The sequence below is a fragment of the Crinia signifera genome, chromosome 4 (assembly GCF_055691185.1).
Source record: "Crinia signifera chromosome 4, ASM5569118v1, whole genome shotgun sequence".
Lineage (NCBI taxonomy): Eukaryota > Metazoa > Chordata > Amphibia > Anura > Myobatrachidae > Crinia > Crinia signifera.
In genome coordinates this window covers 294,929,275-294,956,620 of record NC_139220.1, presented here as the reverse complement: position 1 = coordinate 294,956,620, position 27,346 = coordinate 294,929,275, and the positions used below count along the sequence as shown (strand labels likewise).

General features: G+C 41.5%; 48 non-coding genes across 48 annotated transcripts; 24 read left to right on the top strand and 24 right to left on the bottom strand.

Annotated features, from left to right (window-relative positions):
* The first annotated feature begins 8,104 nt into the window (after nucleotides 1–8,104).
* TRNAE-UUC (transfer RNA glutamic acid (anticodon UUC)) lies at nucleotides 8,105–8,176 on the top strand. Its single transcript has one exon. It is a non-coding gene; the product is annotated as a tRNA-Glu (tRNA).
* Nucleotides 8,177–8,612: 436 nt separating this feature from the next.
* Nucleotides 8,613–8,685, bottom strand: TRNAM-CAU (transfer RNA methionine (anticodon CAU)). The gene has a single exon. It is a non-coding gene; the product is annotated as a tRNA-Met (tRNA).
* A 115-nt stretch (nucleotides 8,686–8,800) lies between these two features.
* TRNAE-UUC (transfer RNA glutamic acid (anticodon UUC)) lies at nucleotides 8,801–8,872 on the top strand. The gene has a single exon. It is a non-coding gene; the product is annotated as a tRNA-Glu (tRNA).
* A 421-nt stretch (nucleotides 8,873–9,293) lies between these two features.
* TRNAM-CAU (transfer RNA methionine (anticodon CAU)) lies at nucleotides 9,294–9,366 on the bottom strand. The gene has a single exon. It is a non-coding gene; the product is annotated as a tRNA-Met (tRNA).
* A 115-nt stretch (nucleotides 9,367–9,481) lies between these two features.
* On the top strand, nucleotides 9,482–9,553 carry TRNAE-UUC (transfer RNA glutamic acid (anticodon UUC)). The gene has a single exon. It is a non-coding gene; the product is annotated as a tRNA-Glu (tRNA).
* Nucleotides 9,554–9,989: 436 nt separating this feature from the next.
* Nucleotides 9,990–10,062, bottom strand: TRNAM-CAU (transfer RNA methionine (anticodon CAU)). The gene has a single exon. It is a non-coding gene; the product is annotated as a tRNA-Met (tRNA).
* A 115-nt stretch (nucleotides 10,063–10,177) lies between these two features.
* On the top strand, nucleotides 10,178–10,249 carry TRNAE-UUC (transfer RNA glutamic acid (anticodon UUC)). Its single transcript has one exon. It is a non-coding gene; the product is annotated as a tRNA-Glu (tRNA).
* Nucleotides 10,250–10,671: 422 nt separating this feature from the next.
* On the bottom strand, nucleotides 10,672–10,744 carry TRNAM-CAU (transfer RNA methionine (anticodon CAU)). Its single transcript has one exon. It is a non-coding gene; the product is annotated as a tRNA-Met (tRNA).
* A 115-nt stretch (nucleotides 10,745–10,859) lies between these two features.
* On the top strand, nucleotides 10,860–10,931 carry TRNAE-UUC (transfer RNA glutamic acid (anticodon UUC)). The gene has a single exon. It is a non-coding gene; the product is annotated as a tRNA-Glu (tRNA).
* Nucleotides 10,932–11,439: 508 nt separating this feature from the next.
* On the top strand, nucleotides 11,440–11,511 carry TRNAE-UUC (transfer RNA glutamic acid (anticodon UUC)). The gene has a single exon. It is a non-coding gene; the product is annotated as a tRNA-Glu (tRNA).
* Nucleotides 11,512–11,932: 421 nt separating this feature from the next.
* On the bottom strand, nucleotides 11,933–12,005 carry TRNAM-CAU (transfer RNA methionine (anticodon CAU)). The gene has a single exon. It is a non-coding gene; the product is annotated as a tRNA-Met (tRNA).
* Nucleotides 12,006–12,120: 115 nt separating this feature from the next.
* Nucleotides 12,121–12,192, top strand: TRNAE-UUC (transfer RNA glutamic acid (anticodon UUC)). Its single transcript has one exon. It is a non-coding gene; the product is annotated as a tRNA-Glu (tRNA).
* A 422-nt stretch (nucleotides 12,193–12,614) lies between these two features.
* TRNAM-CAU (transfer RNA methionine (anticodon CAU)) lies at nucleotides 12,615–12,687 on the bottom strand. The gene has a single exon. It is a non-coding gene; the product is annotated as a tRNA-Met (tRNA).
* Nucleotides 12,688–12,802: 115 nt separating this feature from the next.
* On the top strand, nucleotides 12,803–12,874 carry TRNAE-UUC (transfer RNA glutamic acid (anticodon UUC)). Its single transcript has one exon. It is a non-coding gene; the product is annotated as a tRNA-Glu (tRNA).
* Nucleotides 12,875–13,296: 422 nt separating this feature from the next.
* Nucleotides 13,297–13,369, bottom strand: TRNAM-CAU (transfer RNA methionine (anticodon CAU)). The gene has a single exon. It is a non-coding gene; the product is annotated as a tRNA-Met (tRNA).
* Nucleotides 13,370–13,484: 115 nt separating this feature from the next.
* TRNAE-UUC (transfer RNA glutamic acid (anticodon UUC)) lies at nucleotides 13,485–13,556 on the top strand. The gene has a single exon. It is a non-coding gene; the product is annotated as a tRNA-Glu (tRNA).
* Nucleotides 13,557–14,064: 508 nt separating this feature from the next.
* TRNAE-UUC (transfer RNA glutamic acid (anticodon UUC)) lies at nucleotides 14,065–14,136 on the top strand. The gene has a single exon. It is a non-coding gene; the product is annotated as a tRNA-Glu (tRNA).
* Nucleotides 14,137–14,557: 421 nt separating this feature from the next.
* Nucleotides 14,558–14,630, bottom strand: TRNAM-CAU (transfer RNA methionine (anticodon CAU)). Its single transcript has one exon. It is a non-coding gene; the product is annotated as a tRNA-Met (tRNA).
* Nucleotides 14,631–14,745: 115 nt separating this feature from the next.
* Nucleotides 14,746–14,817, top strand: TRNAE-UUC (transfer RNA glutamic acid (anticodon UUC)). Its single transcript has one exon. It is a non-coding gene; the product is annotated as a tRNA-Glu (tRNA).
* Nucleotides 14,818–15,239: 422 nt separating this feature from the next.
* Nucleotides 15,240–15,312, bottom strand: TRNAM-CAU (transfer RNA methionine (anticodon CAU)). The gene has a single exon. It is a non-coding gene; the product is annotated as a tRNA-Met (tRNA).
* A 115-nt stretch (nucleotides 15,313–15,427) lies between these two features.
* TRNAE-UUC (transfer RNA glutamic acid (anticodon UUC)) lies at nucleotides 15,428–15,499 on the top strand. The gene has a single exon. It is a non-coding gene; the product is annotated as a tRNA-Glu (tRNA).
* Nucleotides 15,500–16,476: 977 nt separating this feature from the next.
* On the bottom strand, nucleotides 16,477–16,549 carry TRNAM-CAU (transfer RNA methionine (anticodon CAU)). Its single transcript has one exon. It is a non-coding gene; the product is annotated as a tRNA-Met (tRNA).
* Nucleotides 16,550–16,664: 115 nt separating this feature from the next.
* TRNAE-UUC (transfer RNA glutamic acid (anticodon UUC)) lies at nucleotides 16,665–16,736 on the top strand. The gene has a single exon. It is a non-coding gene; the product is annotated as a tRNA-Glu (tRNA).
* Nucleotides 16,737–17,157: 421 nt separating this feature from the next.
* TRNAM-CAU (transfer RNA methionine (anticodon CAU)) lies at nucleotides 17,158–17,230 on the bottom strand. The gene has a single exon. It is a non-coding gene; the product is annotated as a tRNA-Met (tRNA).
* A 115-nt stretch (nucleotides 17,231–17,345) lies between these two features.
* TRNAE-UUC (transfer RNA glutamic acid (anticodon UUC)) lies at nucleotides 17,346–17,417 on the top strand. Its single transcript has one exon. It is a non-coding gene; the product is annotated as a tRNA-Glu (tRNA).
* Nucleotides 17,418–17,838: 421 nt separating this feature from the next.
* On the bottom strand, nucleotides 17,839–17,911 carry TRNAM-CAU (transfer RNA methionine (anticodon CAU)). The gene has a single exon. It is a non-coding gene; the product is annotated as a tRNA-Met (tRNA).
* Nucleotides 17,912–18,026: 115 nt separating this feature from the next.
* TRNAE-UUC (transfer RNA glutamic acid (anticodon UUC)) lies at nucleotides 18,027–18,098 on the top strand. Its single transcript has one exon. It is a non-coding gene; the product is annotated as a tRNA-Glu (tRNA).
* A 436-nt stretch (nucleotides 18,099–18,534) lies between these two features.
* Nucleotides 18,535–18,607, bottom strand: TRNAM-CAU (transfer RNA methionine (anticodon CAU)). Its single transcript has one exon. It is a non-coding gene; the product is annotated as a tRNA-Met (tRNA).
* Nucleotides 18,608–18,722: 115 nt separating this feature from the next.
* Nucleotides 18,723–18,794, top strand: TRNAE-UUC (transfer RNA glutamic acid (anticodon UUC)). Its single transcript has one exon. It is a non-coding gene; the product is annotated as a tRNA-Glu (tRNA).
* Nucleotides 18,795–19,215: 421 nt separating this feature from the next.
* Nucleotides 19,216–19,288, bottom strand: TRNAM-CAU (transfer RNA methionine (anticodon CAU)). Its single transcript has one exon. It is a non-coding gene; the product is annotated as a tRNA-Met (tRNA).
* A 115-nt stretch (nucleotides 19,289–19,403) lies between these two features.
* TRNAE-UUC (transfer RNA glutamic acid (anticodon UUC)) lies at nucleotides 19,404–19,475 on the top strand. The gene has a single exon. It is a non-coding gene; the product is annotated as a tRNA-Glu (tRNA).
* Nucleotides 19,476–19,896: 421 nt separating this feature from the next.
* On the bottom strand, nucleotides 19,897–19,969 carry TRNAM-CAU (transfer RNA methionine (anticodon CAU)). Its single transcript has one exon. It is a non-coding gene; the product is annotated as a tRNA-Met (tRNA).
* Nucleotides 19,970–20,084: 115 nt separating this feature from the next.
* TRNAE-UUC (transfer RNA glutamic acid (anticodon UUC)) lies at nucleotides 20,085–20,156 on the top strand. The gene has a single exon. It is a non-coding gene; the product is annotated as a tRNA-Glu (tRNA).
* A 436-nt stretch (nucleotides 20,157–20,592) lies between these two features.
* Nucleotides 20,593–20,665, bottom strand: TRNAM-CAU (transfer RNA methionine (anticodon CAU)). Its single transcript has one exon. It is a non-coding gene; the product is annotated as a tRNA-Met (tRNA).
* A 115-nt stretch (nucleotides 20,666–20,780) lies between these two features.
* On the top strand, nucleotides 20,781–20,852 carry TRNAE-UUC (transfer RNA glutamic acid (anticodon UUC)). Its single transcript has one exon. It is a non-coding gene; the product is annotated as a tRNA-Glu (tRNA).
* A 421-nt stretch (nucleotides 20,853–21,273) lies between these two features.
* Nucleotides 21,274–21,346, bottom strand: TRNAM-CAU (transfer RNA methionine (anticodon CAU)). Its single transcript has one exon. It is a non-coding gene; the product is annotated as a tRNA-Met (tRNA).
* Nucleotides 21,347–21,461: 115 nt separating this feature from the next.
* On the top strand, nucleotides 21,462–21,533 carry TRNAE-UUC (transfer RNA glutamic acid (anticodon UUC)). Its single transcript has one exon. It is a non-coding gene; the product is annotated as a tRNA-Glu (tRNA).
* A 421-nt stretch (nucleotides 21,534–21,954) lies between these two features.
* TRNAM-CAU (transfer RNA methionine (anticodon CAU)) lies at nucleotides 21,955–22,027 on the bottom strand. Its single transcript has one exon. It is a non-coding gene; the product is annotated as a tRNA-Met (tRNA).
* A 606-nt stretch (nucleotides 22,028–22,633) lies between these two features.
* TRNAM-CAU (transfer RNA methionine (anticodon CAU)) lies at nucleotides 22,634–22,706 on the bottom strand. The gene has a single exon. It is a non-coding gene; the product is annotated as a tRNA-Met (tRNA).
* Nucleotides 22,707–22,821: 115 nt separating this feature from the next.
* On the top strand, nucleotides 22,822–22,893 carry TRNAE-UUC (transfer RNA glutamic acid (anticodon UUC)). Its single transcript has one exon. It is a non-coding gene; the product is annotated as a tRNA-Glu (tRNA).
* Nucleotides 22,894–23,312: 419 nt separating this feature from the next.
* On the bottom strand, nucleotides 23,313–23,385 carry TRNAM-CAU (transfer RNA methionine (anticodon CAU)). The gene has a single exon. It is a non-coding gene; the product is annotated as a tRNA-Met (tRNA).
* Nucleotides 23,386–23,500: 115 nt separating this feature from the next.
* On the top strand, nucleotides 23,501–23,572 carry TRNAE-UUC (transfer RNA glutamic acid (anticodon UUC)). The gene has a single exon. It is a non-coding gene; the product is annotated as a tRNA-Glu (tRNA).
* Nucleotides 23,573–24,080: 508 nt separating this feature from the next.
* TRNAE-UUC (transfer RNA glutamic acid (anticodon UUC)) lies at nucleotides 24,081–24,152 on the top strand. The gene has a single exon. It is a non-coding gene; the product is annotated as a tRNA-Glu (tRNA).
* A 421-nt stretch (nucleotides 24,153–24,573) lies between these two features.
* TRNAM-CAU (transfer RNA methionine (anticodon CAU)) lies at nucleotides 24,574–24,646 on the bottom strand. Its single transcript has one exon. It is a non-coding gene; the product is annotated as a tRNA-Met (tRNA).
* Nucleotides 24,647–25,253: 607 nt separating this feature from the next.
* TRNAM-CAU (transfer RNA methionine (anticodon CAU)) lies at nucleotides 25,254–25,326 on the bottom strand. The gene has a single exon. It is a non-coding gene; the product is annotated as a tRNA-Met (tRNA).
* Nucleotides 25,327–25,441: 115 nt separating this feature from the next.
* On the top strand, nucleotides 25,442–25,513 carry TRNAE-UUC (transfer RNA glutamic acid (anticodon UUC)). The gene has a single exon. It is a non-coding gene; the product is annotated as a tRNA-Glu (tRNA).
* Nucleotides 25,514–26,490: 977 nt separating this feature from the next.
* On the bottom strand, nucleotides 26,491–26,563 carry TRNAM-CAU (transfer RNA methionine (anticodon CAU)). The gene has a single exon. It is a non-coding gene; the product is annotated as a tRNA-Met (tRNA).
* A 606-nt stretch (nucleotides 26,564–27,169) lies between these two features.
* On the bottom strand, nucleotides 27,170–27,242 carry TRNAM-CAU (transfer RNA methionine (anticodon CAU)). Its single transcript has one exon. It is a non-coding gene; the product is annotated as a tRNA-Met (tRNA).
* Between the last annotated feature and the right edge of the window lie 104 nt (nucleotides 27,243–27,346).

The following is a 27,346-nucleotide window of genomic DNA, read 5'->3' as shown; positions in this document are numbered from 1 at the left end:
ATTGTGGCTCACTAAGAACAAAAATTATGAAAAAGACCAGAACAATGCTTTATGCCCCCTTTTTTCCTCTATTACACAAATTTCCAGAACAAAGTCCTATTCAACAAGGAAAATGCCGTCAGTTCCAATAGATGTTCAGGCAACTTTATCAGAAACAGAGTTTAACCCCTTCACGACATTTGACGTATATATACGTCATGGCCGGGAAGTACTTCCCGACCGTTGACGTATATATACGTCATGGCTTAAAACTGTCACTGCGTCTAGAGACGCAGTGACAGAGGGACGATGTCTGCTGTCCCTGACAGCAGACATGTCCGCGCATGCCCAGGGGGGGCTGCGATGCCGCCCCCCCGTCGGCGATCGCTGTGATTGGCTGTTCAGTGTGAACAGCCATTCACAGCGTTTTCTGTGTCACCGGCGAATAACGTTCGCCGGTGACACGGGATCGGAGGTGATTGGTGCTGTAAAGTACAGCACCAATCACCGCGGGGTGTAAGGGTGACACTGGTGTCACCCCACCTCACCCCGCCCGCCCCCAAAGGCCGTGATTGGTCCGTCGGACCGACGGACCAATCACAGCCAAGGAGGGGGGTTTAAACTAACGGTGACTGCACTGCAGACGCCATTCCGGTCTGGAATTGCGTGCAGTGCGGTCACCGTGCCTAGCTGCCGCGATATACTGACCAGAACCCATCCAAATACTTACCTGATCACTGCCTAGATATTGCTTATTCTTGTGACATCTTGTGACATCCTGTGACATCTTGTGCTGCTGCGAGTTATTAGATAGTTATTAGATAGAGAGAGAGATAGAGAGAGATAGAGAGGCCTAGTGCTATATTTTGTGCTGCTGCAGTGTGATAGAGCTATAGATAGAGAGATAGAGAGAGATAGAGAGAGAGAGATAGAGAGAGAGATAGTGACAGATAGTGACAGATTGTGCTATATATTTTTTATATAACTGAAAGAGATATAGAGAGATAGAGAGAGATAGAGAGGCCTAGTGCTATATTTTGTGCTGCTGCAGTGTGATAGAGCTATAGATAGAGAGATAGAGAGAGATAGAGAGAGATAGAGAGAGAGAGATAGTGACAGATTGTGCTATATATTTTTTATATAACTGAAAGAGATAGAGAGAGATAGAGAGAGATAGAGAGGCCTAGTGCTATATTTTGTGCTGCTGCAGTGTGATAGAGCTATAGATAGATAGAGAGAGATAGAGAGAGAGATAGAGAGAGATAGAGAGATAGTGACAGATTGTGCTATATATTTTTTATATAACTGACTGCTGCCCCCCCTTTTGTGCTGATCAGTATAAATTAACTGATCAGCAACTTTTTGGGGGCGCAGTTTTTTTTTATATATAGATATACCTGTCAGTGCTGCTGCTGCAGTGTCATAGAGTGATAGATAGTGAGAGATAGAGAGATAGAGAGAGATAGTGACAGAGAGTGATAGAGAGTGCTAAATTTTGTGTCTGCTGCCCCCGCCTTTTGTGCTGATCACTATATCTGAGGTGATCAGCAACTTTTTGGGGGTACAGAGGTTTTTTTTTTTATATATACCTGTCAGTTGCTGCCAGTTGCACTGTCAGTTGCACCAAAGGTTGTGCACCTGCTGCCCCTCACTGGTAATCAGTGTCGCATCACTGATCACCTTTTTTATTTTTTGTGAGTGCTGTGGGGTCTTTTTTAAATTTTTTTTTTACACACACTGTGATTTTGTGTGTGTCCTGTGGCCACTGTGCGCTGATCAGTGACGTACATCACTGATCAGCTTTTTCGGCACAGGGTTGATCTATTTTTTTTTTTTTTTGATCAAATTCCTGTTGCCTTTGAGCGCTGTTCAGTGACGGACGTTACTGACCAACATCTGTGCTCAATTTTTGGCGCAGGACCTTTTATTTTTTTTTAACCCCTTCCATTTTTTTTTTAACCCCTTCCATTTTTTTTTTTTAACCCCTTCCATTTTTTTTTTTAACCCTTCAATTTTTTTTTTTTTGTTTTTTTTTTTTTCTGCACTACATACACACCACACACTACATACCCCCCGGGTTGAAATAAAGTTTGTACCCCCCCCTACACTATACACGTGTTGAAACATTTCACTACCAGTAACACAAAAATATAAATGGCATCCCAAATGTCATCCCAAATGTCGTCCCAGTCATCCAGGAGAATGTATTCAGTGGAGGAGGCATATGCCATGCTTGCCTCTGACTCTGACACAGCCAGTGAGGCAAGCGGGGAATTTGAAGGATTCGTCTTAAGCTCTTCTTCCTCCTCTGGTGATGAGGGACCCCCTCAAAGACGCCCCCGTAGAGCAGCTGAGACCCCCCCCCCCAATAATTGATCTCGTATGGACCCCACCACCAGACAATTTTGAGCCCCAGGTTCCTGAGTTTTTGGCCATCCCAGGAATCCAATTTGATTCAACAGGTCTCAGAGAAATTGACTTTTTCAAATTATTTTTCTCTGATGATTTTATAAATTTAATGGTGGACCAAACTAATTTATATGCCCAGCAGTTTATTGCTCAAAACCCCACATCATCATTTGCTAGGTGGACCCCTGTAGATGCAGTAGAGATGATGACGTTTTGGGGTCTGGTGTTACACATGGGCATAGTAAAAAAGCCACAAATTAGGCAATATTGGAGTACAGATGTTCTGTACAGCACCCCATTTCACCGTATGGCCATGCCCCGGGCTCGTTTTGAGGCAATCCATAAATTTATACATTACACCGATAATGCACAGTGCCCACCCAGAGATGATCCCACCTTTGACAGGCTATTCAAAGTCAGGCCGGTCATTGATCATTTCAGTGCCAAATTTGCAGAGCTATACATCCCTGATAAATGTATTAGTATCGACGAGTCCCTTATACATTTTAAAGGAAGGGTTAAATTCCGCCAGTACCTTCCCAGTAAGAGGGCAAGGTATGGCATAAAAATGTATAAGCTGTGTGAAAGCACCACAGGGTACACCCACAAGTTTAGGGTATATGAAGGGAAGGATTCAAGAATTGAACCACCAGAATGCCCCCCCTCCCTCGTAGGTGTTAGTGGAAAAATTGTCTGGGATTTAATGCACCCCTTCCTGGATAAGGGTTATCACCTCTATGTGGATAACTTTTACACCAGCATCCCCCTGTTTAAGGCCCTTGGTTCAAGAGGTACAGCAGCTTGCGGTACTGTGCGCAAGAACCAAAGAGGCCTCCCCAAAACGCACATTGCCCAAGTAATGAGAAGGGGTGAAAGCAGGGGAATATGCACCGAAAATATGTTGTTGGTCAAATATAAGGACAAGAGGGATGTCCTTATACTGACAACAATTCATGGAGACAGTACCACCTCCATCCCTGTACGAGGTACCAGTACCCACACCTCAAAACCAAATTGTATCCTAGATTACAATAAGTACATGGGCGGAGTGGATCTTTCAGATCAGGTACTGAAGCCGTACAGTGCCCTGCGGAAAACAAATATCTGGTACAAGAAGCTGGCCGTGTATATCATCCAGATGGCACTGTATAACGCTTACGTGCTATTCCGTTCTACCGGCCAGAGGGGGACATTTATGCACTTTCAAGAGGAAGTCATAAAGAGCCTAATATTTGGGAATCAGCAGGCAGAGGGCCCCAGTACTTCTAGTACTGGCCCCCGTATTGTACCAGGGCAGCATTTTCCCAACGAAATCCCCTCCACTGCAAGAAAGGGCAGGACACAAAAAAGGTGCAAAGTTTGCTATAAAAAGGGAATAAGAAAGGATACTATTTTCCACTGTGAAACTTGCCTCGACAAACCCGGCCTATGTATAAAGGAGTGTTTCAAAATATACCACACATCTATGGATTATTAGGTTCATCATTTCACCGTGCTTCGGGGGTCTTGCTAATGCCACATAGCACCCACCATTCATTCCACCAGAATCTGAGCTGCAAAATCCAAAAATCACTCATTCCCTTCTGAGTCCTGCCATGCACCCAACTGGTATTTTTTGGTCACATGTGAGGCATTGCCGTACTCTGGAGAAATGGGGGCACAGATTTTGGGGTGCTTTGTCTCCTTCATTCCTTGTGAAAATGAAAAATTTTGAGCCAGAAGTACATTTTTGTGTAAAAAAATGTATTTTTTTCATTTTCACTGCCCAGTTGTACCAAAATTGATGAAACCCCTGGGGGTTTGAAATGTACACTATACCCCTAGATGAATTCCCTGAGGGGTGTAGTTTGCAAAATGGGGTCACTTGTGGGGGGGTTCCACTGTATTGGTAATGCAACATAGCACCCACCATTCATTCAACCAAAATCTGTGCTCCAAAATCCAAAAATCACTCCTTCCCTTCTGAGTCCTGCCATGCACCCAACTGGTATTTTTTGGTCACATGTGAGGCATTGCCGTACTCTGGAGAAATGGGGGCACAGATTTTGGGGTGCTTTGTCTCCTTCATTCCTTGTGAAAATGAAAAATTTTGAGCCAGAAGTACATTTTTGTGTAAAAAAATGTATTTTTTTCATTTTCACTGCCCAGTTGTACCAAAATTGATGAAACCCCTGGGGGTTTGAAATGTACACTATACCCCTAGATGAATTCCCTGAGGGGTGTAGTTTGCAAAATGGGGTCACTTGTGGGGGGGTTCCACTGTATTGGTAATGCAACATAGCACCCACCATTCATTCCACCAAAATCTGTGCTCCAAAATCCAAAAATCACTCCTTCCCTTCTGAGTCCTGCCATGCACCCAACTGGTATTTTTTGGTCACATGTGAGGCATTGCCGTACTCGGGAGAAATTGGGGCACAGATTTTGGGGTGCTTTGTCTCCTTCATTCCTTGTGAAAATGAAAAATTTTGAGCCAGAACTGCATGTTTGTGTAAAAAAATGTAATTTTCCATTTTCACATCCCAGTTGTACCAAAATTGGTGAAACCCCTGGGGGTTTGAAATGTACACTATACCCCTAGATGAATTCCCTGAGGGGTGTAGTTTGCAAAATGGGGTCACTTGTGGGGGGGTTCCACTGTATTGGTGCTTGGGGGGTCTTGCTAATGCGACATAGCACCCACCAAAATTCCACCAGAATCTGAGCTGCAAAATCCAAAAATCACTCCTTCCCTTCTAAGTCCTGCCATGCACCCAACTGGTATTTTTTGGTCACATGTGAGGCATTGCCGTACTCGGGAGAAATTGGGGCACAGATTTTGGGGTGCTTTGTCTCCTTCATTCCTTGTGAAAATGAAAAATTTTGAGCCAGAACTGCATGTTTGTGTAAAAAAATGTAATTTTCCATTTTCACATCCCAGTTGTATCAAAATTGATGAAACCCCTGGGGGTTTGAAATGTACACTATACCCCTAGATGAATTCCCTGAGGGGTGTACTTTGCAAAATGGGGTGACTTGTGGGGGGGTTCCACTGTATTGGTGCTTGGGGGGTCTTGCTAATGCGACATAGCACCCACCAAAATTCCACCAGAATCTGAGCTGCAAAATCCAAAAATCACTCCTTCCCTTCTAAGTCCTGCCATGCACCCAACTGGTATTTTTTGGTCACATGTGAGGCATTGCCGTACTCGGGAGAAATTGGGGCACAGATTTTGGGGTGCTTTGTCTCCTTCATTCCTTGTGAAAATGAAAAATTTTGAGCCAGAACTGCATGTTTGTGTAAAAAAATGTAATTTTTCATTTTCACATCCCAGTTGTACCAAAATTGGTGAAACCCCTGGGGGTTTGAAATGTACACTATACCCCTAGATGAATTCCCTGAGGGGTGTACTTTGCAAAATGGGGTGACTTGTGGGGGGGTTCCACTGTATTGGTGCTTGGGGGGTCTTGCTATTGCGACATAGCACCCACCAAAATTCCACCAGAATCTGAGCTGCAAAATCCAAAAATCACTCCTTCCCTTCTAAGTCCTGCCATGCACCCAACTGGTATTTTTTGGTCACATGTGAGGCATTGCCGTACTCAGGAGAAATTGGGGCACAGATTTTGGGGTGCTTTGTCTCCTTCATTCCTTGTGAAAATGAAAAATTTTGAGCCAGAACTGCATGTTTGTGTAAAAAAATGTAATTTTCCATTTTCACATCCCAGTTGTATCAAAATTGATGAAACCCCTGGGGGTTTGAAATGTACACTATACCCCTAGATGAATTCCCTGAGGGGTGTAGTTTGCAAAATGGGGTGACTTGTGGGGGGGTTCCACTGTATTGGTGCTTGGGGGGTCTTGCTAATGCGACATAGCACCCACCAAAATTCCACCAGAATCTGAGCTGCAAAATCCAAAAATCACTCCTTCCCTTCTAAGTCCTGCCATGCACCCAACTGGTATTTTTTGGTCACATGTGAGGCATTGCCGTACTCGGGAGAAATTGGGGCACAGATTTTGATGTGCTTTGTCTCCTTCATTCCTTGTGAAAATGAAAAATTTTGAGCCAGAACTGCATGTTTGTGTAAAAAAATGTAATTTTTCATTTTCACATCCCAGTTGTACCAAAATTGGTGAAACCCCTGGGGGTTTGAAATGTACACTATACCCCTAGATGAATTCCCTGAGGGGTGTACTTTGCAAAATGGGGTGACTTGTGGGGGGGTTCCACTGTATTGGTGCTTTGGGAGTCTTGCTAATGCATCATAGTACCCACCATTCATTCCACCAAAATCTTTGCTGCAAAATCCAAAAATCACTCCTTCCCTTCTGAGTCCTGCCATGCACCCAACTGGTATTTTTTGGTCACATGTGAGGCATTGCCGTACTCGGGAGAAATTGGGGCACAGATTTTGGTGTGCTTTGTCTCCTTCATTCCTTGTGAAAATGAAAAATTTTGAGCCAGAACTGCATGTTTGTGTAAAAAAATGTAATTTTTCATTTTCACATCCCAGTTGTACCAAAATTGGTGAAACCCCTGGGGGTTTGAAATGTACACTATACCCCTATATGAATTCCCTGAGGGGTGTAGATTGCAAAATGGGGTGACTTGTGGGGGAGGTTCCTAACTTTTAGCACTTATGGTGCCTAGAAACCTACATGGTGCCTAAAAAAAATCTCATAAAAAGGAGGCTCCAAAATCAAGTAGGTGCTCCTTCTATTATGAAGCCTGTGGTTTGGTCAACGTGCACACTAGGGCCACATATAGGATATTTTTGAAAACAAAAGAATTGGGGGAATCAATTTTTAGTCACATTTCTCTAGTAAAATCTACTGTATTTGTTAGAAAAATGTATTAAAATTGAAACTCTGCAAAAAAAAAGAAATTTTGAAATTTCACCTACACTTTGTTTTAATTCCTGTGAAACACCTAAAGGGTTAACAAACTTCCAAAATGCTGTTTTGAATACTGTGAGGGGTGCAGTTTTTGAAATGGCATCATTTATGGGGGTGTCTCACATACAAGTCCCTCAAAGTCACATCAGAACTGAACTGGTCCCTAAAAAAATCAGTGTTTGAAATTTTCTTGAAAATTTGAGAATTTGCTAGTCATATTTGAAGCCTCCTAGTGTCCAAAAAAATGAAAAGGGGGTTGAAATAATGATGGCAACATAAAGTAGACATATGGTCTATGTTAGTTATTAACTATTTTGAGTGGTATGATTATTTGTCTCACAAGCAGAAAATTTAACATTTTGCATATTGCTAAATTTTCCATTTTTTCACGATATTTTGGTATTTTTCACAAAAAAACACAGACTGTATCGACCAAAATTTACCACTAACTTGAAGTACAATGTGTCACGAGAAAACAATCTCAAAATCACTGGGATAAGTAAAAGCAAAAAAAAGTTATCCCCACTTAAGTGAGACATGTCAGATTTGAAAAAAAGGGCTCTGTCATGAAGGCACAAACTGGCTCTGTCATGAAGGGGTTAATTCTCAAATTCCAATGCACTCTTGTGAGGACAAAAGTCATGACAGACATCAAAAAGAATGCCCTGTCTCACGACCTTCAGATTATGAGACTGACGCGCTACCTACTGCGCTAACAAGGCAACTTCTTGGATGTGTTTGGTTTCAACAAGGTACTGCACTTAGCATTAATAAATGTACACTGTCGGCAAGACAAATTTTGCTTGAATGAAACATTGAAGTCAGTAGCGTTCAGCTTCCCATATGGTCTAGCGGTCAGGATTCCTGGTTTTCACCCAGGCGGCCCGGGTTCGACTCCCGGTATGGGAATGGAACCTTATTGTTAATTCAAGAGAGAATCAAAAGCAGTGGAGCAAAAAGCATCGGAGCAAAAAAACTTCTGTTTGGTGTACTTCCAATTGCACATGTGATGCACTGCTTCCAGTTGCGACAAGTTTTTGGAATACTGATATGTCATCACGATTGTCCTTGACTCAAGACTTGTAACATTTCCAGATGTCTTGGAACTGCATGAGAAATGGAATTGTGGCTCACTAAGAACAAAAATTATGAAAACAAACAGAACAATGCTTTATGCCCCCTTTTTTCCTCTATTACACAAATTTCCAGAACAAAGTCCTATTCAACAAGGAAAATGCCGTCAGTTCCAATAGGTGTTCAGGCAACTTTATCAGAAACAGAGTATAATTCTCAAATTCCAATGCACTCTTGTGAGGACAAAAGTCATGACAGACATCAAAAAGAATGCCCTGTGTGAGGTTTGAACTCACAACCTTCAGATTATGAGACTGACGCGCTACCTACTGCGCTAACAAGGCAACTTCTTGGTTGTGTTTGGTTTCAACAAGGTACTGCACTTAGCATGAATAAATGTACACTGTCGGCAAGACAAATTTTGCTTGTATGAAACATTGAATTCAGTAGCTTTCAGCTTCCCATATGGTCTAGCGGTCAGGATTCCTGGTTTTCACCCAGGCGGCCCGGGTTCGACTCCCGGTATGGGAATGGAACCTTATTGTTAATTCAAGAGATAATCAAAAGCATCGGAGCAAAAAAACTTCTGTTTGGTGTACTTCCAATTGCACATGTGATGAACTGCTTCCAGTTGCGACAAGTTTTTGGAATACTGATATGTCATCACGATTGTCCTTGACTCAAGACTTGTAACATTTCCAGATGTCTTGGAACTGCATGAGAAATGGAATTGTGGCTCACTAAGAACAAAAATTATGAAAAAGACCAGAACAATGCTTTATGCCCCCTTTTTTCCTCTATTACACAAATTTCCAGAACAAAGTCCTATTCAACAAGGAAAATGCCGTCAGTTCCAATAGGTGTTCAGGCATCTTTATCAGAAACAGAGTTTAATTCTCAAATTCCAATGCACTCTTGTGAGGACAAAAGTCATGACAGACATCAAAAAGAATGCCCTGTGTGAGGCTTGAACTCACGACCTTCAGATTATGAGACTGACGCGCTACCTACTGCGCTAACAAGGCAACTTCTTGGTTGTGTTTGGTTTCAACAAGGTACTGCACTTAGCATGAATAAATGTACACTGTCGGCAAGACAAATTTTGCTTGTATGAAACATTGAAGTCAGTAGCTTTCAGTTTCCCATATGGTCTAGCGGTCAGGATTCCTGGTTTTCACCCAGGCGGCCCGGGTTCGACTCCCGGTATGGGCATGGAACCTTATTGTTAATTCAAGAGAGAATCAAAAGCAGTGGAGCAAAAAGCATCGGAGCAAAAAAACTTCTGTTTGGTGTACTTCCAATTGCACATGTGATGCACTGCTTCCAGTTACGACAAGTTTTTGGAATACTGATATGTCATCACGATTGTCCTTGACTCAAGACTTGTAACATTTTCAGATGTCTTGGAACTGCATGAGAAATGGAATTGTGGCTCACTAAGAACAAAAATTATGAAAACAAACAGAACAATGCTTTATGCCCCCTTTTTTCCTCTATTACACAAATTTCCAGAACAAAGTCCTATTCAACAAGGAAAATGCCGTCAGTTCCAATAGGTGTTCAGGCAACTTTATCAGAAACAGAGTATAATTCTCAAATTCCAATGCACTCTTGTGAGGACAAAAGTCATGACAGACATCAAAAAGAATGCCCTGTGTGAGGCTTGAACTCACGACCTTCAGATTATGAGACTGACGCGCTACCTACTGCGCTAACAAGGCAACTTCTTGGATGTGTTTGGTTTCAACAAGGTACTGCACTTTGCATTAATAAATGTACACTGTCGGCAAGACAAATTTTGCTTGAATGAAACATTGAAGTCAGTAGCTTTCAGCTTCCCATATGGTCTAGCGGTCAGGATTCCTGGTTTTCACCCAGGCGGCCCGGGTTTGACTCCCGGTATGGGAATGGAACCTTATTGTTAATTCAAGAGAGAATCAAAAGCATCGGAGCAAAAAAACTTCTGTCTGGTGTACTTCCAATTGCACATGTGATGCACTGCTTCCAGTTGCGACAAGTTTTTGGAATACTGATATGTCATCACGATTGTCCTTGACTCAAGACTTGTAACATTTCCAGATGTCTTGGAACTGCATGAGAAATGGAATTGTGGCTCACTAAGAACAAAAATTATGAAAAAAAAACAGAACAATGCTTTATGCCCCCTTTTTTCCTCTATTACACAAATTTCCAGAACAAAGTCCTATTCAACAAGGAAAATGCCGTCAGTTCCAATAGGTGTTCAGGCAACTTTATCAGAAACAGAGTATAATTCTCAAATTCCAATGCACTCTTGTGAGGACAAAAGTCATGACAGACATCAAAAAGAATGCCCTGTGTGAGGCTTGAACTCATGACTTTCAGATTATGAGACTGACGCGCTACCTACTGCGCTAACAAGGCAACTTCTTGAATGTGTTTGGTTTCAACAAGGTACTGCACTTGGCATGAATAAATGTACACTGTCGGCAAGACAAATTTTGCTTGTATAAAACATTGAATTCAGTAGCTTTCAGCTTCCCATATGGTCTAGTGGTCAGGATTCCTGGTTTTCACCCAGGCGGCCCGGGTTCGACTCCCGGTATGGGAATGGAACCTTATTGTTAATTCAAGAGAGAATCAAAAGCATCGGAGCAAAAAAACTTCTGTTTGGTGTACTTCCAATTGCACATGTGATGCACTGCTTCCAGTTGCGACAAGTTTTTGGAATACTGATATGTCATCACGATTGTCCTTGACTCAAGACTTGTAACATTTCCAGATGTCTTGGAACTGCATGAGAAATGGAAATGGAACCTTATTGTCAATTCAAGAGAGAATCAAAAGCATCGGAGCAAAAAAACTTCTGTTTGGTGTACTTCCAATTGCCCATGTGATGCACTGCTTCCAGTTGCGACAAGTTTTTGGAATACTGATATGTCATCACGATTGTCCTTGACTCAAGACTTGTAACATTTCCAGATGTCTTGGAACTGCATGAGAAATGGAATTGGTTGTGTTTGGTTTCAACAAGGTACTGCACTTAGCATGAATAAATGTACACTGTCGGCAAGACAAATTTTGCTTGTATGAAACATTGAAGTCAGCAGCTTTCAGCTTCCCATATGGTCTAGCAGTCAGGGTTCCTGGTTTTCACCCAGGCGGCCCGGGTTCGACTCCCGGTATGGGAATGGAACCTTATTGTTAATTCAAGAGATACTCAAAAGCATCGGAGCAACAAAACTTCTGTTTGGTGTACTTCCAATTGCACATGTGATGCACTGCTTCCAGTTGCAACAAGTTTTTGGAATACTGATATGTCATCACGATTGTCCTTGACTCAAGACTTGTAACATTTCCAGATGTCTTGGAACTGCATGAGAAATGGAATTGTGGCTCACTAAGAACAAAAATTATGAAAAAGACCAGAACAATGCTTTATGCCCCCTTTTTTCCTCTATTACACAAATTTCCAGAACAAAGTCCTATTCAACAAGGAAAATGCCGTCAGTTCCAATAGGTGTTCAGGCATCTTTATCAGAAACAGAGTTTAATTCTCAAATTCCAATGCACTCTTGTGAGGACAAAAGTCATGACAGACATCAAAAAGAATGCCCTGTGTGAGGCTTGAACTCACGACCTTCAGATTATGAGACTGACGCGCTACCTACTGCGCTAACAAGGCAACTTCTTGGTTGTGTTTGGTTTCAACAAGGTACTACACTTAGCATGAATAAATGTACACTGTCGGCAAGACAAATTTTGCTTGTATGAAACATTGAATTCAGTAGCTTTCAGCTTCCCATATGGTCTAGCGGTCAGGATTCCTGGTTTTCACCCAGGCGGCCCGGGTTCGACTCCCGGTATGGGAATGGAACCTTATTGTTAATTCAAGAGAGAATCAAAAGCATCGGAGCAAAAAAACTTCTGTCTGGTGTACTTCCAATTGCACATGTGATGCACTGCTTCCAGTTGCGACAAGTTTTTGGAATACTGATATGTCATCACGATTGTCCTTGACTCAAGACTTGTAACATTTCCAGATGTCTTGGAACTGCATGAGAAATGGAATTGTGGCTCACTAAGAACAAAAATTATGAAAAAAAAACAGAACAATGCTTTATGCCCCCTTTTTTCCTCTATTACACAAATTTCCAGAACAAAGTCCTATTCAACAAGGAAAATGCCGTCAGTTCCAATAGGTGTTCAGGCATCTTTATCAGAAACAGAGTTTAATTCTCAAATTCCAATGCACTCTTGTGAGGACAAAAGTCATGACAGACATCAAAAAGAATGCCCTGTGTGAGGCTTGAACTCACGACCTTCAGATTATGAGACTGACGCGCTACCTACTGCGCTAACAAGGCAACTTCTTGGTTGTGTTTGGTTTCAACAAGGTACTGCACTTAGCATGAATAAATGTACACTGTCGGCAAGACAAATTTTGCTTGTATGAAACATTGAAGTCAGTAACTTTCAGCTTCCCATGTGGTCTAGCGGTCAGGATTCCTGGTTTTCACCCAGGCGGCCCGGGTTCGACTCCCGGTATGGGAATGGAACCTTATTGTTAATTCAAGAGAGAATCAAAAGCATCGGAGCAAAAAAACTTCTGTCTGGTGTACTTCCAATTGCACATGTGATGCACTGCTTCCAGTTGCGACAAGTTTTTGGAATACTGATATGTCATCACGATTGTCCTTGACTCAAGACTTGTAACATTTCCAGATGTCTTGGAACTGCATGAGAAATGGAATTGTGGCTCACTAAGAACAAAAATTATGAAAAAAAAACAGAACAATGCTTTATGCCCCCTTTTTTCCTCTATTACACAAATTTCCAGAACAAAGTCCTATTCAACAAGGAAAATGCCGTCAGTTCCAATAGGTGTTCAGGCAACTTTATCAGAAACAGAGTATAATTCTCAAATTCCAATGCACTCTTGTGAGGACAAAAGTCATGACAGACATCAAAAAGAATGCCCTGTGTGAGGCTTGAACTCATGACTTTCAGATTATGAGACTGACGCGCTACCTACTGCGCTAACAAGGCAACTTCTTGAATGTGTTTGGTTTCAACAAGGTACTGCACTTGGCATGAATAAATGTACACTGTCGGCAAGACAAATTTTGCTTGTATAAAACATTGAATTCAGTAGCTTTCAGCTTCCCATATGGTCTAGTGGTCAGGATTCCTGGTTTTCACCCAGGCGGCCCGGGTTCGACTCCCGGTATGGGAATGGAACCTTATTGTTAATTCAAGAGAGAATCAAAAGCATCGGAGCAAAAAAACTTCTGTTTGGTGTACTTCCAATTGCACATGTGATGCACTGCTTCCAGTTGCGACAAGTTTTTGGAATACTGATATGTCATCACGATTGTCCTTGACTCAAGACTTGTAACATTTCCAGATGTCTTGGAACTGCATGAGAAATGGAAATGGAACCTTATTGTCAATTCAAGAGAGAATCAAAAGCATCGGAGCAAAAAAACTTCTGTTTGGTGTACTTCCAATTGCCCATGTGATGCACTGCTTCCAGTTGCGACAAGTTTTTGGAATACTGATATGTCATCACGATTGTCCTTGACTCAAGACTTGTAACATTTCCAGATGTCTTGGAACTGCATGAGAAATGGAATTGGTTGTGTTTGGTTTCAACAAGGTACTGCACTTAGCATGAATAAATGTACACTGTCGGCAAGACAAATTTTGCTTGTATGAAACATTGAAGTCAGCAGCTTTCAGCTTCCCATATGGTCTAGCAGTCAGGGTTCCTGGTTTTCACCCAGGCGGCCCGGGTTCGACTCCCGGTATGGGAATGGAACCTTATTGTTAATTCAAGAGATACTCAAAAGCATCGGAGCAACAAAACTTCTGTTTGGTGTACTTCCAATTGCACATGTGATGCACTGCTTCCAGTTGCAACAAGTTTTTGGAATACTGATATGTCATCACGATTGTCCTTGACTCAAGACTTGTAACATTTCCAGATGTCTTGGAACTGCATGAGAAATGGAATTGTGGCTCACTAAGAACAAAAATTATGAAAAAGACCAGAACAATGCTTTATGCCCCCTTTTTTCCTCTATTACACAAATTTCCAGAACAAAGTCCTATTCAACAAGGAAAATGCCGTCAGTTCCAATAGGTGTTCAGGCATCTTTATCAGAAACAGAGTTTAATTCTCAAATTCCAATGCACTCTTGTGAGGACAAAAGTCATGACAGACATCAAAAAGAATGCCCTGTGTGAGGCTTGAACTCACGACCTTCAGATTATGAGACTGACGCGCTACCTACTGCGCTAACAAGGCAACTTCTTGGTTGTGTTTGGTTTCAACAAGGTACTACACTTAGCATGAATAAATGTACACTGTCGGCAAGACAAATTTTGCTTGTATGAAACATTGAATTCAGTAGCTTTCAGCTTCCCATATGGTCTAGCGGTCAGGATTCCTGGTTTTCACCCAGGCGGCCCGGGTTCGACTCCCGGTATGGGAATGGAACCTTATTGTTAATTCAAGAGAGAATCAAAAGCATCGGAGCAAAAAAACTTCTGTCTGGTGTACTTCCAATTGCACATGTGATGCACTGCTTCCAGTTGCGACAAGTTTTTGGAATACTGATATGTCATCACGATTGTCCTTGACTCAAGACTTGTAACATTTCCAGATGTCTTGGAACTGCATGAGAAATGGAATTGTGGCTCACTAAGAACAAAAATTATGAAAAAAAAACAGAACAATGCTTTATGCCCCCTTTTTTCCTCTATTACACAAATTTCCAGAACAAAGTCCTATTCAACAAGGAAAATGCCGTCAGTTCCAATAGGTGTTCAGGCAACTTTATCAGAAACAGAGTATAATTCTCAAATTTCAATGCACTCTTGTGAGGACAAAAGTCATGACAGACATCAAAAAGAATGCCCTGTGTGAGGCTTGAACTCATGACTTTCAGATTATGAGACTGACGCGCTACCTACTGCGCTAACAAGGCAACTTCTTGAATGTGTTTGGTTTCAACAAGGTACTGCACTTGGCATGAATAAATGTACACTGTCGGCAAGACAAATTTTGCTTGTATAAAACATTGAATTCAGTAGCTTTCAGCTTCCCATATGGTCTAGTGGTCAGGATTCCTGGTTTTCACCCAGGCGGCCCGGGTTCGACTCCCGGTATGGGAATGGAACCTTATTGTTAATTCAAGAGAGAATCAAAAGCATCGGAGCAAAAAAACTTCTGTCTGGTGTACTTCCAATTGCACATGTGATGCACTGCTTCCAGTTGCGACAAGTTTTTGGAATACTGATATGTCATCACGATTGTCCTTGACTCAAGACTTGTAACATTTCCAGATGTCTTGGAACTGCATGAGAAATGGAATTGTGGCTCACTAAGAACAAAAATTATGAAAAAAAACAGAACAATGCTTTATGCCCCCTTTTTTCCTCTATTACACAAATTTCCAGAACAAAGTCCTATTCAACAAGGAAAATGCCGTCAGTTCCAATAGGTGTTAAGGCAACTTTATCAGAAACAGAGTATAATTCTCAAATTCCAATGCACTCTTGTGAGGACAAAAGTCATGACAGACATCAAAAAGAATGCCCTTTGTGAGGCTTGAACTCATGACCTTCAGATTATGAGACTGACGCGCAACCTACTGCGCTAACAAGGCAACTTCTTGAATGTGTTTGGTTTCAACAAGGTACTGCACTTAGCATGAATAAATGTACACTGTCGGCAAGACAAATTTTGCTTGAATGAAACATTGAAGTCAGTAGCTTTCAGCTTCCCATATGGTCTAGCGGTCAGGATTCCTGGTTTTCACTGCTTCCAGTTGCGACAAGTTTTTGGAATACTGATATGTCATCACGATTGTCCTTGACTCAAGACTTGTAACATTTCCAGATGTCTTGGAACTGCATGAGAAATGTAATTGTGGCTCACTAAGAACAAAAATTATGAAAAAGACCAGAACAATGCTTTATGCCCCCTTTTTTCCTCTATTACACAAATTTCCAGAACAAAGTCCTATTCAACAAGGAAAATGCCGTCAGTTCCAATAGGTGTTCAGGCAACTTTATCAGAAACAGAGTTTAATTCTCAAATTCCAATGCACTCTTGTGAGGACAAAAGTCATGACAGACATCAAAAAGAATGCCCTGTGTGAGGCTTGAACTCACGACCTTCAAATTATGAGACTGACGCGCTACCTACTGCGCTAACAAGGCAACTTCTTGGATGTGTTTGGTTTCAACAAGGTACTGCACTTAGCATTAATAAATGTACACTGTCGGCAAGACAAATTTTGCTTGAATGAAACATTGAAGTCAGTAGCTTTCAGCTTCCCATATGGTCTAGCGGTCAGGATTCCTGGTTTTCACCCAGGCGGCCCGGGTTTGACTCCCGGTATGCGAATGGAACCTTATTGTTAATTCAAGAGAGAATCAAAAGCATCGGAGCAAAAAAACTTCTGTTTGGTGTACTTCCAATTGCACATGTGATGCACTGCTTCCAGTTGCGACAAGTTTTTGGAATACTGATATGTCATCACGATTGTCCTTGACTCAAGACTTGTAACATTTCCAGATGTCTTGGAACTGCATGAGAAATGGAATTGTGGCTCACTAAGAACAAAAATTATGAAAAAAAACAGAACAATGCTTTATGCCCCCTTTTTTCCTCTATTACACAAATTTCCAGAACAAAGTCCTATTCAACAAGGAAAATGCCGTCAGTTCCAATAGGTGTTCAGGCAACTTTATCAGAAACAGAGTATAATTCTCAAATTCCAATGCACTCTTGTGAGGACAAAAGTCATGACAGACATCAAAAAGAATGCCCTGTGTGAGGCTTGAACTCATGACCTTCAGATTATGAGACTGACGCGCTACCTACTGCGCTAACAAGGCAACTTCTTGAATGTGTTTGGTTTCAACAAGGTACTGCACTTAGCATGAATAAATGTACACTGTCGGCAAGACAAATTTTGCTTGAATGAAACATTGAATTCAGCAGCTTTCAGCTTCCCATATGGTCTAGCGGTCAGGATTCCTGGTTTTCACCCAGGTGGCCCGGGTTCGACTCCTGGTATGGGAATGGAACCTTATTGTTAATTCAAGAGAGAATCAAAAGCATCGGAGCAAAAAAACTTCTGTCTGGTGTACTTCCAATTGCACATGTGATGCACTGCTTCCAGTTGCGACAAGTTTTTGGAATACTGATATGTCATCACGATTGTCCTTGACTCAAGACTTGTAACATTTCCAGATGTCTTGGAACTGCATGAGAAATGGAATTGTGGCTCACTAAGAACAAAAATTATGAAAAAGACCAGAACAATGCTTTATGCCCCCTTTTTTCCTCTATTACACAAATTTCCAGAACAAAGTCCTATTCAACAAGGAAAATGCCGTCAGTTCCAATAGGTGTTCAGGCATCTTTATCAGAAACAGAGTTTAATTCTCAAATTCCAATGCACTCTTGTGAGGACAAAAGTCATGACAGACATCAAAAAGAATGCCCTGTGTGAGGCTTGAACTCACGACCTTCAGATTATGAGACTGACGCGCTACCTACTGCGCTAACAAGGCAACTTCTTGGTTGTGTTTGGTTTCAACAAGGTACTGCACTTAGCATGAATAAATGTACACTGTCGGCAAGACAAATTTTGCTTGTATGAAACATTGAAGTCAGTAGCTTTCAGTTTCCCATATGGTCTAGCGGTCAGGATTCCTGGTTTTCACCCAGGCGGCCCGGGTTCGACTCCCGGTATGGGCATGGAACCTTATTGTTAATTCAAGAGAGAATCAAAAGCAGTGGAGCAAAAAGCATCGGAGCAAAAAAACTTCTGTTTGGTGTACTTCCAATTGCACATGTGATGCACTGCTTCCAGTTACGACAAGTTTTTGGAATACTGATATGTCATCACGATTGTCCTTGACTCAAGACTTGTAACATTTTCAGATGTCTTGGAACTGCATGAGAAATGGAATTGTGGCTCACTAAGAACAAAAATTATGAAAACAAACAGAACAATGCTTTATGCCCCCTTTTTTCCTCTATTACACAAATTTCCAGAACAAAGTCCTATTCAACAAGGAAAATGCCGTCAGTTCCAATAGGTGTTCAGGCAACTTTATCAGAAACAGAGTATAATTCTCAAATTCCAATGCACTCTTGTGAGGACAAAAGTCATGACAGACATCAAAAAGAATGCCATGTGTGAGGCTTGAACTCACGACCTTCAGATTATGAGACTGACGCGCTACCTAGTGCGCTAACAAGGCAACTTCTTGGATGTGTTTGGTTTCAACAAGGTACTGCACTTTGCATTAATAAATGTACACTGTCGGCAAGACAAATTTTGCTTGAATGAAACATTGAAGTCAGTAGCTTTCAGCTTCCCATATGGTCTAGCGGTCAGGATTCCTGGTTTTCACCCAGGCGGCCCGGGTTTGACTCCCGGTATGGGAATGGAACCTTATTGTTAATTCAAGAGAGAATCAAAAGCATCGGAGCAAAAAAACTTCTGTTTGGTGTACTTCCAATTGCACATGTGATGCACTGCTTCCAGTTGCGGCAAGTTTTTGGAATACTGATATGTCATCACGATTGTCCTTGACTCAAGACTTGTAACATTTCCAGATGTCTTGGAACTGCATGAGAAATGGAATTGTGGCTCACTAAGAACAAAAATTATGAAAAAGACCAGAACAATGCTTTATGCCCCCTTTTTTCCTCTATTACACAAATTTCCAGAACAAAGTCCTATTCAACAAGGAAAATGCCGTCAGTTCCAATAGGTGTTCAGGCAACTTTATCAGAAACAGAGTTTAATTCTCAAATTCCAATGCACTCTTGTGAGGACAAAAGTCATGACAGACATCAAAAAGAATGCCCTGTGTGAGGCTTGAACTCACGACCTTCAGATTATGAGACTGACGCGCTACCTACTGCGCTAACAAGTCAACTTCTTGGATGTGTTTGGTTTCAACAAGGTACTGCACTTAGCATTAATAAATGTACACTGTCGGCAAGACAAATTTTGCTTGAATGAAACATTGAAGTCAGTAGCTTTCAGCTTCCCATATGGTCTAGCGGTCAGGATTCCTGGTTTTCACCCAGGCGGCCCGGGTTTGACTCCCGGTATGGGAATGGAACCTTATTGTTAATTCAAGAGAGAATCAAAAGCATCGGAGCAAAAAAACTTCTGTTTGGTGTACTTCCAATTGCACATGTGATGCACTGCTTCCAGTTGCGACAAGTTTTTGGAATACTGATATGTCATCACGATTGTCCTTGACTCAAGACTTGTAACATTTCCAGATGTCCTGGAACTGCATGAGAAATGGAATTGTGGCTCACTAAGAACAAAAATTATGAAAAAAAACAGAACAATGCTTTATGCCCCCTTTTTTCCTCTATTACACAAATTTCCAGAACAAAGTCCTATTCAACAAGGAAAATGCCGTCAGTTCCAATAGGTGTTCAGGCAACTTTATCAGAAACAGAGTTTAATTCTCAAATTCCAATGCACTCTTGTGAGGACAAAAGTCATGACAGACATCAAAAAGAATGCCCTGTGCGAGGCTTGAACTCACGACCTTCAGATTATGAGACTGACGCGCTACCTACTGCGCTAACAAGGCAACTTCTTGGTTGTGTTTGGTTTCAACAAGGTACTGCACTTAGCATGAATAAATGTACAATGTCGGCAAGACAAATTTTGCTTGAATGAAACATTGAAGTCAGTAGCTTTCAGCTTCCCATATGGTCTAGCGGTCAGGATTCCTGGTTTTCACCCAGGCGGCCCGGGTTTGACTCCCGGTATGGGAATGGAACCTTATTGTTAATTCAAGAGAGAATCAAAAGCAGTGGAGCAAAAAGCATCGGAGCAAAAAAACTTCTGTTTGGTGTACTTCCAATTGCACATGTGATGCACTGCTTCCAGTTACGACAAGTTTTTGGAATACTGATATGTCATCACGATTGTCCTTGACTCAAGACTTGTAACATTTTCAGATGTCTTGGAACTGCATGAGAAATGGAATTGTGGCTCACTAAGAACAAAAATTATGAAAACAAACAGAACAATGCTTTATGCCCCCTTTTTTCCTCTATTACACAAATTTCCAGAACAAAGTCCTATTCAACAAGGAAAATGCCGTCAGTTCCAATAGGTGTTCAGGCAACTTTATCAGAAACAGAGTATAATTCTCAAATTCCAATGCACTCTTGTGAGGACAAAAGTCATGACAGACATCAAAAAGAATGCCATGTGTGAGGCTTGAACTCACGACCTTCAGATTATGAGACTGACGCGCTACCTAGTGCGCTAACAAGGCAACTTCTTGGATGTGTTTGGTTTCAACAAGGTACTGCACTTTGCATTAATAAATGTACACTGTCGGCAAGACAAATTTTGCTTGAATGAAACATTGAAGTCAGTAGCTTTCAGCTTCCCATATGGTCTAGCGGTCAGGATTCCTGGTTTTCACCCAGGCGGCCCGGGTTTGACTCCCGGTATGGGAATGGAACCTTATTGTTAATTCAAGAGAGAATCAAAAGCATCGGAGCAAAAAAACTTCTGTTTGGTGTACTTCCAATTGCACATGTGATGCACTGCTTCCAGTTGCGGCAAGTTTTTGGAATACTGATATGTCATCACGATTGTCCTTGACTCAAGACTTGTAACATTTCCAGATGTCTTGGAACTGCATGAGAAATGGAATTGTGGCTCACTAAGAACAAAAATTATGAAAAAGACCAGAACAATGCTTTATGCCCCCTTTTTTCCTCTATTACACAAATTTCCAGAACAAAGTCCTATTCAACAAGGAAAATGCCGTCAGTTCCAATAGGTGTTCAGGCAACTTTATCAGAAACAGAGTTTAATTCTCAAATTCCAATGCACTCTTGTGAGGACAAAAGTCATGACAGACATCAAAAAGAATGCCCTGTGTGAGGCTTGAACTCACGACCTTCAGATTATGAGACTGACGCGCTACCTACTGCGCTAACAAGTCAACTTCTTGGATGTGTTTGGTTTCAACAAGGTACTGCACTTAGCATTAATAAATGTACACTGTCGGCAAGACAAATTTTGCTTGAATGAAACATTGAAGTCAGTAGCTTTCAGCTTCCCATATGGTCTAGCGGTCAGGATTCCTGGTTTTCACCCAGGCGGCCCGGGTTTGACTCCCGGTATGGGAATGGAACCTTATTGTTAATTCAAGAGAGAATCAAAAGCATCGGAGCAAAAAAACTTCTGTTTGGTGTACTTCCAATTGCACATGTGATGCACTGCTTCCAGTTGCGACAAGTTTTTGGAATACTGATATGTCATCACGATTGTCCTTGACTCAAGACTTGTAACATTTCCAGATGTCCTGGAACTGCATGAGAAATGGAATTGTGGCTCACTAAGAACAAAAATTATGAAAAAAAACAGAACAATGCTTTATGCCCCCTTTTTTCCTCTATTACACAAATTTCCAGAACAAAGTCCTATTCAACAAGGAAAATGCCGTCAGTTCCAATAGGTGTTCAGGCAACTTTATCAGAAACAGAGTTTAATTCTCAAATTCCAATGCACTCTTGTGAGGACAAAAGTCATGACAGACATCAAAAAGAATGCCCTGTGCGAGGCTTGAACTCACGACCTTCAGATTATGAGACTGACGCGCTACCTACTGCGCTAACAAGGCAACTTCTTGGTTGTGTTTGGTTTCAACAAGGTACTGCACTTAGCATGAATAAATGTACAATGTCGGCAAGACGAATTTTGCTTGTATGAAACATTGAATTCAGTAGCTTTCAGCTTCCCATATGGTCTAGCGGTCAGGATTCCTGGTTTCCACCCAGGCGGCCCGGGTTTGACTCCCGGTAGGGAATGGAACCTTATTGTTAATTCAAGAGAGAATCAAAAGCATCGGAGCAAAAAAACTTCTGTTTGGTGTACTTCCAATTGCACATGTGATGCACTGCTTCCAGTTGCGGCAAGTTTTTGGAATACTGATATGTCATCACGATTGTCCTTGACTCAAGACTTGTAACATTTCCAGATGTCTTGGAACTGCATGAGAAATGGAATTGTGGCTCACTAAGAACAAAAATTATGAAAAAAACAGAACAATGCTTTATGCCCCTTTTTTTCCTCTTTTACACAAATTTCCAGAAAAAAGTCCTATTCAACAAGGAAAATGCCGTCAGTTCCAATAGGTGTTTAGGCAACTTTATCAGAAACAGAGTATAATTCTCAAATTCCAATGCACTCTTGTGAGGACAAAAGTCATGACAGACATCAAAAAGAATGCCCTTTGTGAGGCTTGAACTCACGACCTTCAGATTATGAGACTGACGCGCTACCTACTGCGCTAACAAGGCAACTTCTTGGTTGTGTTTGGTTTCAACAAGGTACTGCACTTAGCATGAATAAATGTACACTGTCGGCAAGACAAATTTTGCTTGTATGAAACATTGAATTCAGTAGCTTGCAGCTTCCCATATGGTCTAGCGGTCAGGATTCCTGGTTTTCACCCAGGCGGCCCGGGTTCGACTCCCGGTATGGAATGGAACCTTATTGTTAATTCAAGAGAGAATCAAAAGCATCGGAGCAAAAAAACTTCTGTTTGGTGTACTTCCAATTGCACATGTGATGCACTGCTTCCAGTTGCGGCAAGTTTTTGGAATACTGATATGTCATCACGATTGTCCTTGACTCAAGACTTGTAACATTTCCAGATGTCTTGGAACTGCATGAGAAATGGAATTGTGGCTCACTAAGAACAAAAATTATGAAAAAAACAGAACAATGCTTTATGCCCCCTTTTTTCCTCTATTACACAAATTTCCAGAACAAAGTCCTATTCAACAAGGAAAATGCCGTCAGTTCCAATAGGTGTTCTGGCATCTTTATCAGAAACAGAGTTTAATTCTCAAATTCCAATGCACTCTTGTGAGGAGAAAAGTCATGACAGACATCAAAAAGAATGCCCTGTGTGAGGCTTGAACTCACGACCTTCAGATTATGAGACTGACGCGCTACCTACTGCGCTAACAAGGCAACTTCTTGGTTGTGTTTGGTTTCAACAAGGTACTGCACTTAGCATGAATAAATGTACACTGTCGGCAAGACAAATTTTGCTTGTATGAAACATTGAAGTCAGTAACTTTCAGCTTCCCATGTGGTCTAGCGGTCAGGATTCCTGGTTTTCACCCAGGCGGCCCGGGTTCGACTCCCGGTATGGGAATGGAACCTTATTGTTAATTCAAGAGAGAATCAAAAGCATCGGAGCAAAAAAACTTCTGTTTGGTGTACTTCCAATTGCACATGTGATGCACTGCTTCCAGTTGCGACAAGTTTTTGGAATACTGATATGTCATCACGATTGTCCTTGACTCAAGACTTGTAACATTTCCAGATGTCTTGGAACTGCATGAGAAATGGAAATGGAACCTTATTGTTAATTCAAGAGAGAATCAAAAGCATCGGAGCAAAAAAACTTCTGTTTGGTGTACTTCCAATTGCACATGTGATGCACTGCTTCCAGTTGCGACAAGTTTTTGGAATACTGATATGTCATCACGATTGTCCTTGACTCAAGACTTGTAACATTTCCAGATGTCTTGGAACTGCATGAGAAATGGAATTGGTTGTGTTTGGTTTCAACAAGGTACTGCACTTAGCATGAATAAATGTACACTGTCGGCAAGACAAATTTTGCTTGTATGAAACATTGAAGTCAGCAGCTTTCAGCTTCCCATATGGTCTAGCAGTCAGGGTTCCTGGTTTTCACCCAGGCGGCCCGGGTTCGACTCCCGGTATGGGAGTGGAACCTTATTGTTAATTCAAGAGATACTCAAAAGCATCGGAGCAACAAAACTTCTGTTTGGTGTACTTCCAATTGCACATGTGATGCACTGCTTCCAGTTGCAACAAGTTTTTGGAATACTGATATGTCATCACGATTGTCCTTGACTCAAGACTTGTAACATTTCCAGATGTCTTGGAACTGCATGAGAAATGGAATTGTGGCTCACTAAGAACAAAAATTATGAAAAAGACCAGAACAATGCTTTATGCCCCCTTTTTTCCTCTATTACACAAATTTCCAGAACAAAGTCCTATTCAACAAGGAAAATGCCGTCAGTTCCAATAGGTGTTCAGGCATCTTTATCAGAAACAGAGTTTAATTCTCAAATTCCAATGCACTCTTGTGAGGACAAAAGTCATGACAGACATCAAAAAGAATGCCCTGTGTGAGGCTTGAACTCACGACCTTCAGATTATGAGACTGACGCGCTACCTACTGCGCTAACAAGGCAACTTCTTGGTTGTGTTTGGTTTCAACAAGGTACTACACTTAGCATGAATAAATGTACACTGTCGGCAAGACAAATTTTGCTTGTATGAAACATTGAATTCAGTAGCTTTCAGCTTCCCATATGGTCTAGCGGTCAGGATTCCTGGTTTTCACCCAGGCGGCCCGGGTTCGACTCCCTGTAGGGAATGGAACCTTATTGTTAATTCAAGAGAGAATCAAAAGCATCGGAGCAAAAAAACTTCTGTCTGGTGTACTTCCAATTGCACATGTGATGCACTGCTTCCAGTTGCGACAAGTTTTTGGAATACTGATATGTCATCACGATTGTCCTTGACTCAAGACTTGTAACATTTCCAGATGTCTTGGAACTGCATGAGAAATGGAATTGTGGCTCACTAAGAACAAAAATTATGAAAAAAAACAGAACAATGCTTTATGCCCCCTTTTTTCCTCTATTACACAAATTTCCAGAACAAAGTCCTATTCAACAAGGAAAATGCCGTCAGTTCCAATAGGTGTTCAGGCAACTTTATCAGAAACAGAGTATAATTCTCAAATTCCAATGCACTCTTGTGAGGACAAAAGTCATGACATACATCAAAAAGAATGCCCTGTGTGAGGCTTGAACTCATGACTTTCAGATTATGAGACTGACGCGCTACCTACTGCGCTAACAAGGCAACTTCTTGAATGTGTTTGGTTTCAACAAGGTACTGCACTTGGCATGAATAAATGTACACTGTCGGCAAGACAAATTTTGCTTGTATTAACCATTGAATTCAGTAGCTTTCAGCTTCCCATATGGTCTAGTGGTCAGGATTCCTGGTTTTCACCCAGGCGGCCCGGGTTCGACTCCCGGTATGGGAATGGAACCTTATTGTTAATTCAAGAGAGAATCAAAAGCATCGGAGCAAAAAAACTTCTTTCTGGTGTACTTCCAATTGCACATGTGATGCACTGCTTCCAGTTGCGACAAGTTTTTGGAATACTGATATGTCATCACGATTGTCCTTGACTCAAGACTTGTAACATTTCCAGATGTCTTGGAACTGCATGAGAAATGGAATTGTGGCTCACTAAGAACAAAAATTATGAAAAAAAACAGAACAATGCTTTATGCCCCCTTTTTTCCTCTATTACACAAATTTCCAGAACAAAGTCCTATTCAACAAGGAAAATGCCGTCAGTTCCAATAGGTGTTAAGGCAACTTTATCAGAAACAGAGTATAATTCTCAAATTCCAATGCACTCTTGTGAGGACAAAAGTCATGACAGACATCAAAAAGAATGCCCTTTGTGAGGCTTGAACTCATGACCTTCAGATTATGAGACTGACGCGCTACCTACTGCGCTAACAAGGAAACTTCTTGAATGTGCTTGGTTTCAACAAGGTACTGCACTTAGCATGAATAAATGTACACTGTCGGCAAGACAAATTTTGCTTGAATGAAACATTGAAGTCAGTAGCTTTCAGCTTCCCATATGGTCTAGCGGTCAGGATTCCTGGTTTTCACTGCTTCCAGTTGCGACAAGTTTTTGGAATACTGATATGTCATCACGATTGTCCTTGACTCAAGACTTGTAACATTTCCAGATGTCTTGGAACTGCATGAGAAATGTAATTGTGGCTCACTAAGAACAAAAATTATGAAAAAGACCAGAACAATGCTTTATGCCCCCTTTTTTCCTCTATTACACAAATTTCCAGAACAAAGTCCTATTCAACAAGGAAAATGCCGTCAGTTCCAATAGGTGTTCAGGCAACTTTATCAGAAACAGAGTTTAATTCTCAAATTCCAATGCACTCTTGTGAGGACAAAAGTCATGACAGACATCAAAAAGAATGCCCTGTGTGAGGCTTGAACTCACGACCTTCAGATTATGAGACTGACGCGCTACCTACTGCGCTAACAAGGCAACTTCTTGGTTGTGTTTGGTTTCAACAAGGTACTGCACTTAGCATGAATAAATGTACAATGTCGGCAAGACGAATTTTGCTTGTATGAAACATTGAATTCAGTAGCTTTCAGCTTCCCATATGGTCTAGCGGTCAGGATTCCTGGTTTCCACCCAGGCGGCCCGGGTTTGACTCCCGGTAGGGAATGGAACCTTATTGTTAATTCAAGAGAGAATCAAAAGCATCGGAGCAAAAAAACTTCTGTTTGGTGTACTTCCAATTGCACATGTGATGCACTGCTTCCAGTTGCGGCAAGTTTTTGGAATACTGATATGTCATCACGATTGTCCTTGACTCAAGACTTGTAACATTTCCAGATGTCTTGGAACTGCATGAGAAATGGAATTGTGGCTCACTAAGAACAAAAATTATGAAAAAAACAGAACAATGCTTTATGCCCCCTTTTTTCCTCTATTACACAAATTTCCAGAACAAAGTCCTATTCAACAAGGAAAATGCCGTCAGTTCCAATAGGTGTTCTGGCATCTTTATCAGAAACAGAGTTTAATTCTCAAATTCCAATGCACTCTTGTGAGGAGAAAAGTCATGACAGACATCAAAAAGAATGCCCTGTGTGAGGCTTGAACTCACGACCTTCAGATTATGAGACTGACGCGCTACCTACTGCGCTAACAAGGCAACTTCTTGGTTGTGTTTGGTTTCAACAAGGTACTGCACTTAGCATGAATAAATGTACACTGTCGGCAAGACAAATTTTGCTTGTATGAAACATTGAAGTCAGT